Source organism: Sphaeramia orbicularis, chromosome 7 (genome assembly GCF_902148855.1).
Source record: "Sphaeramia orbicularis chromosome 7, fSphaOr1.1, whole genome shotgun sequence".
Taxonomy (NCBI): domain Eukaryota; kingdom Metazoa; phylum Chordata; class Actinopteri; order Kurtiformes; family Apogonidae; genus Sphaeramia; species Sphaeramia orbicularis.
Genome location: NC_043963.1, coordinates 39,290,218 through 39,303,183, shown reverse-complemented (window position 1 = coordinate 39,303,183; position 12,966 = coordinate 39,290,218).

Sequence of the window (12,966 nt, the reverse complement as noted above, 5' to 3'; positions counted from 1 at the left end):
ATAAATAATATCCAGTTCATACAGAAGCTTTTAGAAAGAATCCTTTACAACATTCTGTGTTGTTTCCCCACTTGTATTTGTAATTAAACACCTTTAATCTGGGATTAGTACCATGTGGTGTAACTGCAACATCTGATCATTCTAAAAAGGCTCGTATCCAAAGGACGAGAGTAAAGGGGAAGAAAAAGATGAATGAATATTTATGCATGCATTATTTAAATGTATATGATATATTAATTTATTACATTTGTGGGATGTTGTTACAATTTTGGATTTTTACCGTCCCCACAAATGTAATAAAAATGTGCAGCTTTTAACGTAATAATCCCACATACGTAATAACAGTTTCTTACCACAAACGCAACACCTAATTTCCTACAAACGTAATAATTATTAGTTTTGTGTGGATTTATTGCGTTTGTGGGATGGTTAAAATCCAAAATTGTAATAATGTCCCACAAACGTAATAAATCCTCACAAAAGTAGTAATTATTATGTTTGTGGGAAATTAGGTGTTGTGTTTGTGGTAAGCAACTGTTATTACGTTTGTGGGAAAGTTATTACATTTGTGGGGATTTATTACATTTGTGGAATGTTTTTTACTGTTCCACAAATGTAATAAATCCCTACAAATGTAATAACAGTTGCCTATCACAAATGCAATACTTGATTTCCCACAAACAATAATTATTACTTTTGTGAGAATTTATTACATTTGTTGGACATTATTACAATTTTGGATTTTAATCATCCCACAAACATAATAAGTCCCTACAAAAGTAATAATTATTATGTTTGTGAGAAATTAAGTATTGCATTTGTGGTAAGAAACTGTTATTACGTTTGTGGGAAACTTATTACATATGTGGGATTATTATGTTAAAAGCTGCAAATTTTTATTATGTTTGTGGGGTTAACAATGTATTTCTGTGTAAACCACCAGACTGGTCAGGATCTCCATAAGACTGCCATTATTATTACTGCATGTGTTTCCTACCCTGTGTTGGTCCTTTTCTCCACAGTACATGGATCCTTTTACTCTTAGTGGTACTGCAGGTGCACAGGTTGACTGACTGCTCTGACTGAGGGTTAAACAGACACTGTGACCTCTGACCTCTGACTGCTGACAGGTGAACTACAGCAGCCTCAGATCCTTTCCCCAGCCACTGCCCACAGCGCCAGGACATCACCCCCACCATGAGTCAACAAATCAGGCTGAATCAGAAATCAAGAGGAGACAGTGGAGCACAGCCGGGCTTCCAGTTTTTTTTTTTTGTTTTTTTTTATGGTAGTCTTTCCTTGTTGAAGACATAAAGCTGACATAAAACTCATTATTTAGTATCTTTTCTAAAAATGTTGCTTCATGCTAGTTCAAATCAAGCTAATTATTTTATGTAAAAACCCAAAACTTTTACTTCCCTGGGTCACAGGAGGTTAAATACAGGAAAATACCTGATTTTCACTGAAAAAAACAAACAAACAAAAAAAGTACAGATGATAATGTTATAATAAATGATGATAAATCACTTAAAAAAGGTTAGATAGAGGAAAAAAAAAATATTTGGGTACCACCACAAAAGTAGCACTGGGTCTTGTTAGAGCAGATACTGTATCTCCTTCAGTCTCAGAGGTTTCCTTTTAATACAAATGTTTCATTCTTTCCAAAAAAAAAAAAAAAAACATGGCTTGAAAAGTTCCTCTAAACCAGTGTTTTTCAACCCCGGGGTCGAGACCCCATGTGGGGTCACCTGGAATTCAAATGGAGTCGCCTGAAATTTCTAGTAATTAATAAAAATAAAAATAAAAATAAAAACCTACTAATAAAAAATATATGGTGAGTTGACAGAGACAATCACAATACATAAAAGACATAGCAAACTGTGAAGCTGAAACTGAAGCACTGTGGTTCTGTTCATCTTTCAAATGTTCATTGTGGTCAGTTTCAGATGCTGCAGCTCTTTCATAATTCATAATTTGAGTTCTTGTTTGTTCAGTATTAATTGTCAGCCTTGTAAATCCAAGCTGGACTGACTGTACATATCCTGACCAAAAAAAATAAAATTCTCACTTTGTGCAGTAATCTACGCCTGGCTTTTCTGCCTCTGTCCACAATAATATATATTATATAGCCTAAAAGTCATCTAAAAGTAATGTTTATTTGCAACATTGTATAACAAACTATTACATGATCAAAAACAAATTAATTTTAGCAAAAAATGTCTTTGTTTTGAATGTCTGGGGTCACCAGAAATTTGTGATGTTAAAATGAGGTCATGAGCCTAAAAAGGTTGCGAACCACTGCTCTAAACTCCTGATGGAGAGATGGCTTTGTGGCTTAACCAGGACATTACAGACACTGTACAATGGGGAAAGTAAGAGTAAACAATTATTTCTCACTCCTTGAGTTACACGGCAGCAAACATCCTCACAAAGGACAACAGTATTTGTGAATTTTCCTGTCTAAGAATTTAGAGTTTCCCAATAATGGAAAATTGTGTTTTTACAGGCAGGTCCTGACGACAGACTTGTATAAGTCATCAGATTTTTTTTTTTTTTTCTAGAAAAATAGAAAAGCAATTCAGCATTGAAAATACAGAAGCAATAAAGATTAATGGTTTGCTTTGAATGGACCTGCAAACTCAAGAGAAAAACACAACAAAGGAATATCTGAGTTAGTAACTGTCCAACAAGGTGAGAACAGGCTGTCGGTCGGAGGCCATCAGACCGGCGCCAAAGCATAATTATACGGGCTTCAAAAGCTCACCTTGTGCATTATGTGGTCTCATTGCTGTGTGTGTAAGCGGGTATACATACATTATGTCTGTGTTTGTAAGGGTGTGTTTGTGGGTGTGTAGGTGGTCTTATTGTACCTCTAAATCCACAGTAAGCTACTTCATTTGTCCTGTAAGAAACTGCTGCCTGGTTAACCATGATTAATACCCAATGAATAGTTATCTGCGGTTTCGGCTGTGAGGCGCCAGGTCTACTGTTGTGAACCAGCACAGTATCTTCATTAATCAAAGAGGGAGCTGCTGTCTAGTTAGCATTCATCATAGGCTGTATTATGATATTCAGATGATTCAGTGTGGAGAAACGTGTGTGCTGAGCTGGCCTGGACAGAGAGAGAGGGAGCGAGGGGTGAACGGGCCAGAGAAATCAATGCGTATAGGAAAGGCTGTTCTCAGCAGTTAGGGGTTCGGAGCTCAGTAATCGAGTCTTTCTCTGCAGAATTAATGAGAGGGCTTTTCACGCTGTATAGGCTGCCGAGATCTGTCGACTTCCACCCCAACACTGGTCTAACAACAGAGGAGATGTGATGTACCGCAGGGCCGGGAAGGACTAACTTATAAAGGCCGCACAAAGAAGAAAGAAGAAGAAGACGATGAAGACGACGAAGAAGAAGAAGACGACAAAGAAGAAGACGATGATGACGAAGACGACAACAAAGATGACAATGAAGAAGACAACGATGATGACAACAACAATGAAGACGACGAAAATGAAGATGACAAAGATGACAAAGATGAAGAAGACGACGACAACAAAGACGATGAAGACAAAGAAGATGAAGAAGAAGAAAAAGAAGACGACGATAATGAAGATGAAGAAGAAGACGATGACGAAGAAGAAGAAGAAAATGACAAAGAAGGTGAAGAAGACGACGACGAAGACCATGACAAAGAAGAAGACGAAGACAACAAAGACGATAGTGAAGATGACAATGAAGACGACAACGATGAAGATGATGAAAATGAAGATGACAAAGACGACAACAAAGATGAAGATGAAGACGACGACAAAGACAATGAAGATGAAGAAGAAGAGGACAACGACAACAAAGACGATGAAGAAGAAGACAAAGAAGACAACGACAAAGATGATAAAGAAGAAGAAAAAGAAGAAGACGACAACGAAGACAAAGAAGACGACAACAAAGATGAAGAAGACGACGACAAAGAAGATGAAGAAGAAGACGACAACGAAGATGAAGAAGACGAGGACGGAGATGAAGAAGACAACGACAAAGATGAAGAAGATGACGACGAAGAAGATGAAGAAGAAGAAGACAACGGAGAAGAAGATGACGAAGATGAAGAAGACGACGAAGATGAAGAAGATGACGACGAAGAAGATGAAAAAGAAGACGACAACAAACACGAAGAAGAAGATGACGAAGATGAAGAAGACGACGAAGATGAAGAAGATGACGACGAAGAAGATGAAGAAGAAGACGACAACAAACACGAAGAAGACGACAAAGAAGATGAAGAAGACAACAATGAAGACGAAGAAGATGAAGAAGAAGACAACAAAGATGATGACGAAAACAACGACAAAGATGACAACAACGAAGACAACGAAGACGACAACAAAGAATAAAAAGACAAAGAAGTGGAAGTAAAAGAAGAAGAGGAGCATGTAGCTGTGGTGTCCCACTCTCAGACAACAGTATCCAAAAAAAAAAAGACATAAAGCAGAAAAACAGTAGTCATCCACCATTCCCCAAGCGGACACACACATACACACACTTTCTTGTAATCAGTCATCACAGTCCTGAATCAAACAGTGCTCTCTTTACTGCTACAGCTTTATTGTAACAGTTAGAAGTACACTCAGGTTATTGCTCTATCTGTATACGCAGTGGATGAGGAGACCGGGGGAAACTTTTACAATATTTCTTTATGAGACGCAGGCACTCATGTGCATTACATGGCGTGGATAATGTGCCGTGTAAAAGTGAAGGATTGCTTACAGTTGAGTGATGTAATGCTCCACAAATAATCCTGTTTAGGCCTGATGAATATCTCAGCCTAAATCCTGGGCATCCATCTGCTTTATTGGCCGGTGAGCGCCTGCTGTTGGTGCTGTACAGTAGAGTATAGTGATAATATTTACTGTGTTAAAAGTGTGTGTGTGTGTGTGGGGGGGGGGGTATTTTCAGAAGAAGAAGAAGCAAAAACCGCCTTTACAACCCTGACTTCTTCTCTTGACCCTGATTACTTCTCATACGCTTCGATGTGGTGTTTGCTCACAGGGGGTTCTGTCTGATGCTTCTCCATGTTGAACACTAGAGGGACCACTCTCCTTTTTCTACTGCCTTCTCCGCCGTTCGTCACCCCCCACCATGAGATATTAGTTGTCCCCAAGAACACTGGCAATGGTTTTCTCTGTTCTTTGTAATTAAAAGGCAATTACTCAGAGGAGACAGAGGATGCAGTATGTATTTGTGCAGTCTGTTTGTACTGCTATACCTCTTGACTGTTAACTGGGGGTAAGTATTATTGCTTTTACATTGATCTTGGTGACAGATAACAGCTATACCACAATGCAATTGTAAATGGAGACGGGAACTGGAGACAATTAACTCAGCTTGTTGCGGCTTCAGGGAACATATAGCTGGTAGAGTAAAGGACACAGTGTGTAAGATAATCTAATAAGAACAAGTAAAACATCAAGAACATTCAATCTGAGTATGAATGTTGGTTATAAATATGTTTACTGCAGTTTGGTTCTAGTGCTGATTTATGTTTATTTATTTATTTATTTGCACATCATAAAACAGCAAGAGAAAAATTAAAAAACAATAACAACATTCAAACACGTAACATCATTGTTCAGGAGAGGATAGAAGCCAAAAAAGGGTTATGTCAGGGGTGTCAAATTCATTTTGGTTCAGGTGCCATATTTAGCCCAATTTGATCTCAAGCAGGCCAGACCAGTAAAATAATGACTCAATAACCTATAAATAATGACAAATCCAAGTTTTTCTTTTTGTTTTAGTACAAAAAAAAACCAAACAATTAAATTATGAAAATATTTACATTTTGCAAAAAAGATGTGAATAACCTGAAAAAACTGAAATTTCATTCAAAAAATTAGTGCAGTTTTAACAATATTATGCCTCGACTTATTATTTATCCATATGCATTTACACACAATGTTACATAAACATTTAGTAACAGGCAGAATATTGTTAAAATTTTGGATGTTGGAACTAAAATTCGAACAAGTTCTACAATATTCCATCTGTTATTATTAACACAACTACAGATCACAGTGGATCCATAAATGCACAAAACATTTAGTAACAGGCAGAATATTGTTAAAATTGCACATTTCCAGTTGTTCATCTTTGTTTTTATTTATGTTTTTATTTGCATTTTATTGTGAAAGAATAGTTTTTTTTAATGTAAATATTTTCACAATGTAATGTTATTTTTTCACTTAAATTTTTTCCACATAATTTTTCACAAAGAACATTTGTAGTTGTCATTATTTATGGGTTGTTGTGTTGTTATTTTTATTTTAGATCACATTGGTCTGTATGTGGAATCTGAAACAAAATGATTTTGACACATAATTTTTGCACTTTCATCCCGCGGGCTGGAATGGAACCTTTGGCGAGCCAGATTTGGCCCCCAGGCCGCATATTTGACACCTGTGGGTTTTGTGAATACCTCCCAAGAAAATAAACAATTCACAGGGAATTAAAAAAAAAAAAAAAGAGAGAGAGAGAGAAAAGAATTAAAAATACAATATAACTGAAATAATTAACTAAAGTAAAAACAATAAAAATATAAATCAAATGACAAATCATCAAAAACAAATCAAATGATTTACAGCCTTACATTTTCTCATGAATTAGAGTCCTTTTCAGATGCTTTTTAAATAATGATAAAGTTGGGGTTGTAGATTATTCTAGAGATGTGGTCCAATATATTTTTGAGAATACTGATTGACAGGAGTTCAGCCATACGGAAAATGAAATTTGCCTGAATACTGTGTAGGATAATTGTGAATAACAGAAGACAACATACAGAAGTTCTGGAAAACTTTGGGAAGAACATGAGTTAAATGAACAAATTTGTACATGAAGACACAGGTCTGGTAAACGTTCACGCCAAAAACTGATAGAGGTTCGAATTTTTTGAAAACAGGAGAAGATGAGTTGAGTCTCTTAGAAAAGCTGTATAAACTATATAACATACAGATTTACAGTACACTTCTTTAAGCAGAGTCTAGCATTACTGACCAGTCACTTCAGGCGATCAAGAGTCAATTTGAGGCCTGTTTCAGACCAAAGTAGATGTAAACAGCGCCCTCTGTTGGAATAAATACCACTACCCTTACATTCATTCACCTGGAGATTCATCAACATAGTGCTGCTTTTATTGATTTTTCGGGGGGGAGGGGTCACATTGTTCCCACTGACGGGCCAGTCCTGTTGTTGCCCTTTGTGTGTTCTAAACATATAATCAGCTCTAGAGTTACTTCCACGTGACACATGTTCAGAAATTAAATACTTCTATTAGCTTAGGGTTCTGATCAGATCAATTGTTGATCAGTCTATGAGAGTTCATGCTTTTGACATTCTTCACTGTATGTGCATCATTGTTTGTTCAAGATTCAAAGCGTTTTATTGTCATGTGTACAGTAAAGAAACAGATTTCCCTGTACAATGAAAATCTCACTTTGCCGTCCACACTGAACACTAAGAGAATGTAAGATGTATAGAAAATAAACAGATGATCATTTAACTAGGAAATTAAAACAAACAAGACAAAGTGGCATTTAAGAATGCCATGTAAAAGAGAATGAGCGTAAAAATCTAAAAATAATAATAATAATAATAAAAAAAACTACTATTACTAAGAGAAAAATATATATTTACATAAATGTGCAATATCTGAGTAGTTGTGCAAACTGTCAGAGAAAAATTATATGGTAAATGTTACATGTGCAAGACTGTCAGAGATTAACAGTATGATTTATGTGTTATTATTGAGTATGAGGGGCATAAACAATATCACAGTTGAAAATGTAAACGCTGTAAACAGTCAGTATGGCTATTGTACCCTGGACATGATTTAAATACTATCACACAATGCAATAAATGTACATGAGGGTAACTGGGAAACTATGTGTTGCATTGACATGATTCTTTCAAGTGTTCTCAATTGAATTAAATACATTAACTTTACATGCAGTATTTCATAGAAACAAAGTTAAAAATCCACAATAAAATTAAGTAAACTCAAAGAATTGTTTTTTTTTAGTGCAGACTCCTGTCAGCTGTTAAATGAGTCTGATGGTGGAGGGTTTGTGTTGGAAAAGATAAAAAATGTGCATCAAAAAACATCAATATTTAGAGGCTTTTCATTTTTTAAATATCATCTATAGTCTACATACGCTTCATAGTCTATATGCTTCATTCACTAATATAAGTCAGGGTCACCCAGTATCCCTGCTTTAATGGTCTGCATATATTAGGTGGAACATCGGCCTTTTAGTTAATTCCAGATCATGCCTCTACATTCTTTAAATCTCACTCACCCTGTGTTATCCACACCATACCTTGTTCATTAACCTACATCCTGCTGCTCCATTCACTGCCCTCCATTCGTCCTTCACCTCCTCTCCCCTTTTCCCTATGTCCGTATGGTCCCGTATAGAGGTGAGTCTCTCCCTGACCTCTCCTGGCCTCTGCAGACACACAAAACCAGACAGCTGAACAACACACACCACACAAAGAAGCACAATGTCGCTTGTTGTTCCAGGTCACCTCAGCCTTGTCGGCAGCCACAATCAAAACAGCAGAAAGAAAAGGCCATCAAAAGGTCACACACTTGATCTTGATATTATTCCTGATGAACACGGTCATTAAAAATCTTGAAATGAGTGTTGGCTAACTTCCTGTAAATGTAAAATGTAATCTATTTGACAGCTAGATATCAGACTGATGGATCACAGGTTTAACAGGCTTTATTGTCGGGCGCTGTGAGATCTGGCAACGGACTCCTAATGAAGACATTCTGGGATGAGTCCACCGAGACATACCCCATAGAGAGGACATTGATCAGAGCCACCAGACTGAAGAGACACATTACATAGACTGGGAAAGATAGAGGAGAGAATGGAGGAATTCAATCTGTTGATTCAGTCCAACGACTTTATTCACTTTGTACAATATCTGTGCATGTGATCTGTCCCTCCCCTCTCAGTCTGCCTCATTCCCTGTGTGTGGCGAGAAGGAGGAGGTTATCCTTAAACTTATTAGAGCAGGTGCAGTGCATTGAAAATCCATTCAGTGTTGCTGTCACAGCGATTCTCTTCCATTGAATTAAGAGGGGTCAATCCCACAAATCAAGAGATTACGCTGCAGGGAGATAGAGGACTAACAGTTCAGTGCTGTACATACAACTCTCTCTCTCTCTCTCTCTCTCTTTCTCTCTCTCTCTCTTTTCCACACACACAGTAATGTAGGCCAAGGCAGGTGTGTGTAGGACTGAACAGAGCATGCATTTCACACACAGACACAATTTGCTTTTCCAGCATTATATCCTGCAATCGTATTGATTTCCTTTTTTTTTTTTAATTACACATATATCTAAAAACCTTGAAAGATTACAATTAAGTTAAAATAATGTATATGAAAAGCGATGTTAAGAAAATGTTGGGTTACTTTAAAAAAACTAAAAATGTCTCCACACACAACGCTCACTTGTTCCAACTGTCTTTCAAACACACTCATTCTCACCCACACACACTAAACCCCGTCTTGCGTGACCGTGCGGTGCTTGCACTGTAGCCCTGGCAGGAGGAGGTAGTTGGGATTGTGCTGAGTGGAACAATCTTGAGTTTGGGGACCTTGGCATTCATCACACACTCACACACACATACTATACACTGCAGTAGCCCTGCGGCTCAGCCTCCTTTAATTATTACACAGCGAGCTAATCAATACCAAAGAAGCTAATCCTATTTCATCCCTTCATATTCATTTGTGCCAGTGTCAGATTTAGATTACCTGTACCATGATTCCCATCATAATCTTTGGGAAACTGATTGTGTGTGTGTGTGTGTGTGTGTGTGGGTGCGTCTGTGTTTTTCTGCATATGCACATTTACTGCCGCTAACATGCATAATAGCTTTCAGTAAAGGAAATTTGACTTTTAAAAATATTTTTGAATGAATGAATTTATTTTTGGTTTGTACATTAATCATTGCACTAATTATAATAAACATAAAAACCAACAAAGGAATAGGCTAGAAGCCAAAGCAAATTTTTTGGTCTATTCTTTTTCACCTGATACACTGCTTACATTAAATTAAATGTGTACAGTATCAAGCATTCTCATTATAACAAAAAAATCAACAACAAAACAATACCAACCATTTCAATGTAATATTCCAAAATGATTTTATACTTAAGGCATTTTTAAACTTAAATATTTGGACTGCTATAGCATATTTTTACTTAAATTGAACTGACCTCCATTCATTTATAAGTAGCTATTTAATAGGAAACAAAACATCTGAATTTATGAGAAGTGCTCTGTTAATCTTACACACTTGGTGGATTATGTTTTAATTATGGTATATTTGATAAAGACAGATAAATTAGATTTAAAGTGAGAACATTCATTAGACTCATTGTTTGCAAGACAAGTGTATAAGAGTAAACTTAAGACACTAACTCCTGTACTCTAGCTCATGTGCATTCTGGGCCCAGTTGTACAGTACATACTGGTGTTATATCCTGACTCCTCCTTTACACCCCCTCAGTTCACTCTGTAATTGAACTCAGTTACAGAATCCAGCCACTCTTCCAGGCTGCAGCTTCTCAAAGGAGTTCAACACTGTCTGCTTCAGCGCCGTGTGCTTCCCAGAATATTCCTGCAGCTATGTCTGATGCAGTCAGGGTTTCAATTTACTGTACCTGGCTGACCCCCTTCATGGTACCTGTAATAAAATACGGTGCTCAGCTGCTGTCAACACTGAAACTTTAATCTTGTGTAGTGTTGTCATTGACACAGGCATAAGGCAAACCCATATATAAACCCATATAGAGTCAATCTCGGAAAGGTGCATGTTTGTCATTGCACAGAAAGTAAACAGGACTTCAAAACTATTTGGTAATAAATGCAAAGGTTGAGAGTTCTCAGAACCAATGTCTAAGTGCCACGTCCAGAAATTAAATGTAGGACAGAGAGACCACAGCACTTACACATGGGTGACAAATTAAAGGAGTCTCTTGTAGAATGATAATTTTTCCATCCACGGGGCATGAGGGAGAGTGAAACTGATGTGAATCATATGCTATGGCCTTCAGAGTCAGCAGATGTCCTCACAAGTGAACACCAACATTACACAGCGCAGTCCACCACCATCACCAAAACTTCCATCCATCCATTTTATGAACTGCTTAGTCCTTGTGAGGGTCACAGAGTTGCCAGTGTCTATTCTGACCCTCAGTGGATAAAGGTGCGGCACACCCTGGATGTGTGGCCAGTTCATATCAGAGCTTGCTCACCAAAATCTACTTTTTATTTTTTAAATTATTAACCTTTATCTAAGTAGGAAAATCCCACTGAGATGAATAAAGTCTTTTATAAGGGAGTCCTGGCCAAGGCAGGCAGCAGCACATACAAAACACAGTAATAAGATTAGACAGTTAAAACACAAATAACAGACATATTTAACAATAAATAAAGTAAAAATATTAACATCAAGAACTCTCAGTTTGGATTTAAAAGGGCCCAATGAAAGTAACGCATTTAGTTTTCAGTCATTCCACAGCTGATTCCATTAATAAGGTGCAGAATATACAAAAGGCCTTTGACCCAGTTCTATACAGATGTATGGAACAGAAAGCAACAAATGATCATTTGTACAGTGAGAATAAGTATCAGAATTTCTCCGCACAATTATTGCAAAAATGTAGGAAGGCAGGAGGCCAAGTATTGTCTTATATATAAACATGTATCAATGGCTGATCCTTCTGGCAGCCAGAGCAGGACATTGTACCCGAGAATTCAACTCACAGTAGTGTATCAACACATTACAATTAGCAATGAACCTCAGAGAAGCATGGCAAACAGTGTCAACCATCTAAAGACAGTGAACAGAATGATTGATGCATTCATAGAAAAAAGATCTCCATAATGAAACACAGATAATAACAAAACAAAGCTGCAACAACAATATGCTTCTTTGCATCAAAAGAAAAAAACAGAACTCGTAACATGCACTTTGGTGACACCTTAAAAAGAGACTTTGTATTTTTTTCCCCTTTAATTCACCAGGTCCATTGTGTAAAATTGAGGGGAATTAAAGATTTGTTCTTGCAATATGTGGTTTATATCTACAGTAGGAGGATGTTGTCTTTCTAAGAGGTCACTGCGTTGTGCTGCCATGTTTATACAGCAGCTCTGACTTCCTCTTCTTCTTTTTTTCCATTCTACAATAGGTGGCATCCAGTGTTATGGTGTATTACTGTCATCAACCATGTTTGAGTGTGGATCAGAGCTAATATACCACAACTAAATAAAACAAACTACCTTGTTTTCTTCAGCCTCCATAGGGGAAGGCTGGGGGGTAGGTGTTACTAAACATTACACATTGAACCTAAAGTTAAAAGAATCTGCACGGACAGACATGTGCAAGCCATCCCCAGACTGGATAATTTGGTACTGGGCTGCAAATAAAGAATAACTGTGGTTAAAATTACAGTTTCTTTTTTCTATTTTTTAAATTTTAATGTTTTTCTTTTTTTCTATATTAAAAAATTATATAGTTATTTCCCTTTCCTTTGTCTTCCGGGTATCTTATTTTGAAAAACCACCACTTCCGCCCTCGTCTTTTTTGACGCGTTAGCACACAAGCTAACCCTTGAAAAAATGAGCCAAAAACAAAATTCACCGGAGAGCTTTTTTGGAAAGGAGGAACGAGCCAACGATGGGGCAGCAAAAGGGTCTCAATGTGTCAGCAAAATTAAAGCTACACTTGAAAGAAAGTACCAAGATTTCTCTGTAAGTTACGGTTCGTCACAACAGGTGATTGTTAAGCACCACACCTGCTCTGCATCATACGACCGGCTAACAACTAGCAGTTAGCCGCTAGCTAATGAAGCCATGAAACCCTCAAAACTGCTTCGCCACATCGAGACAAAACACACTGCATTAA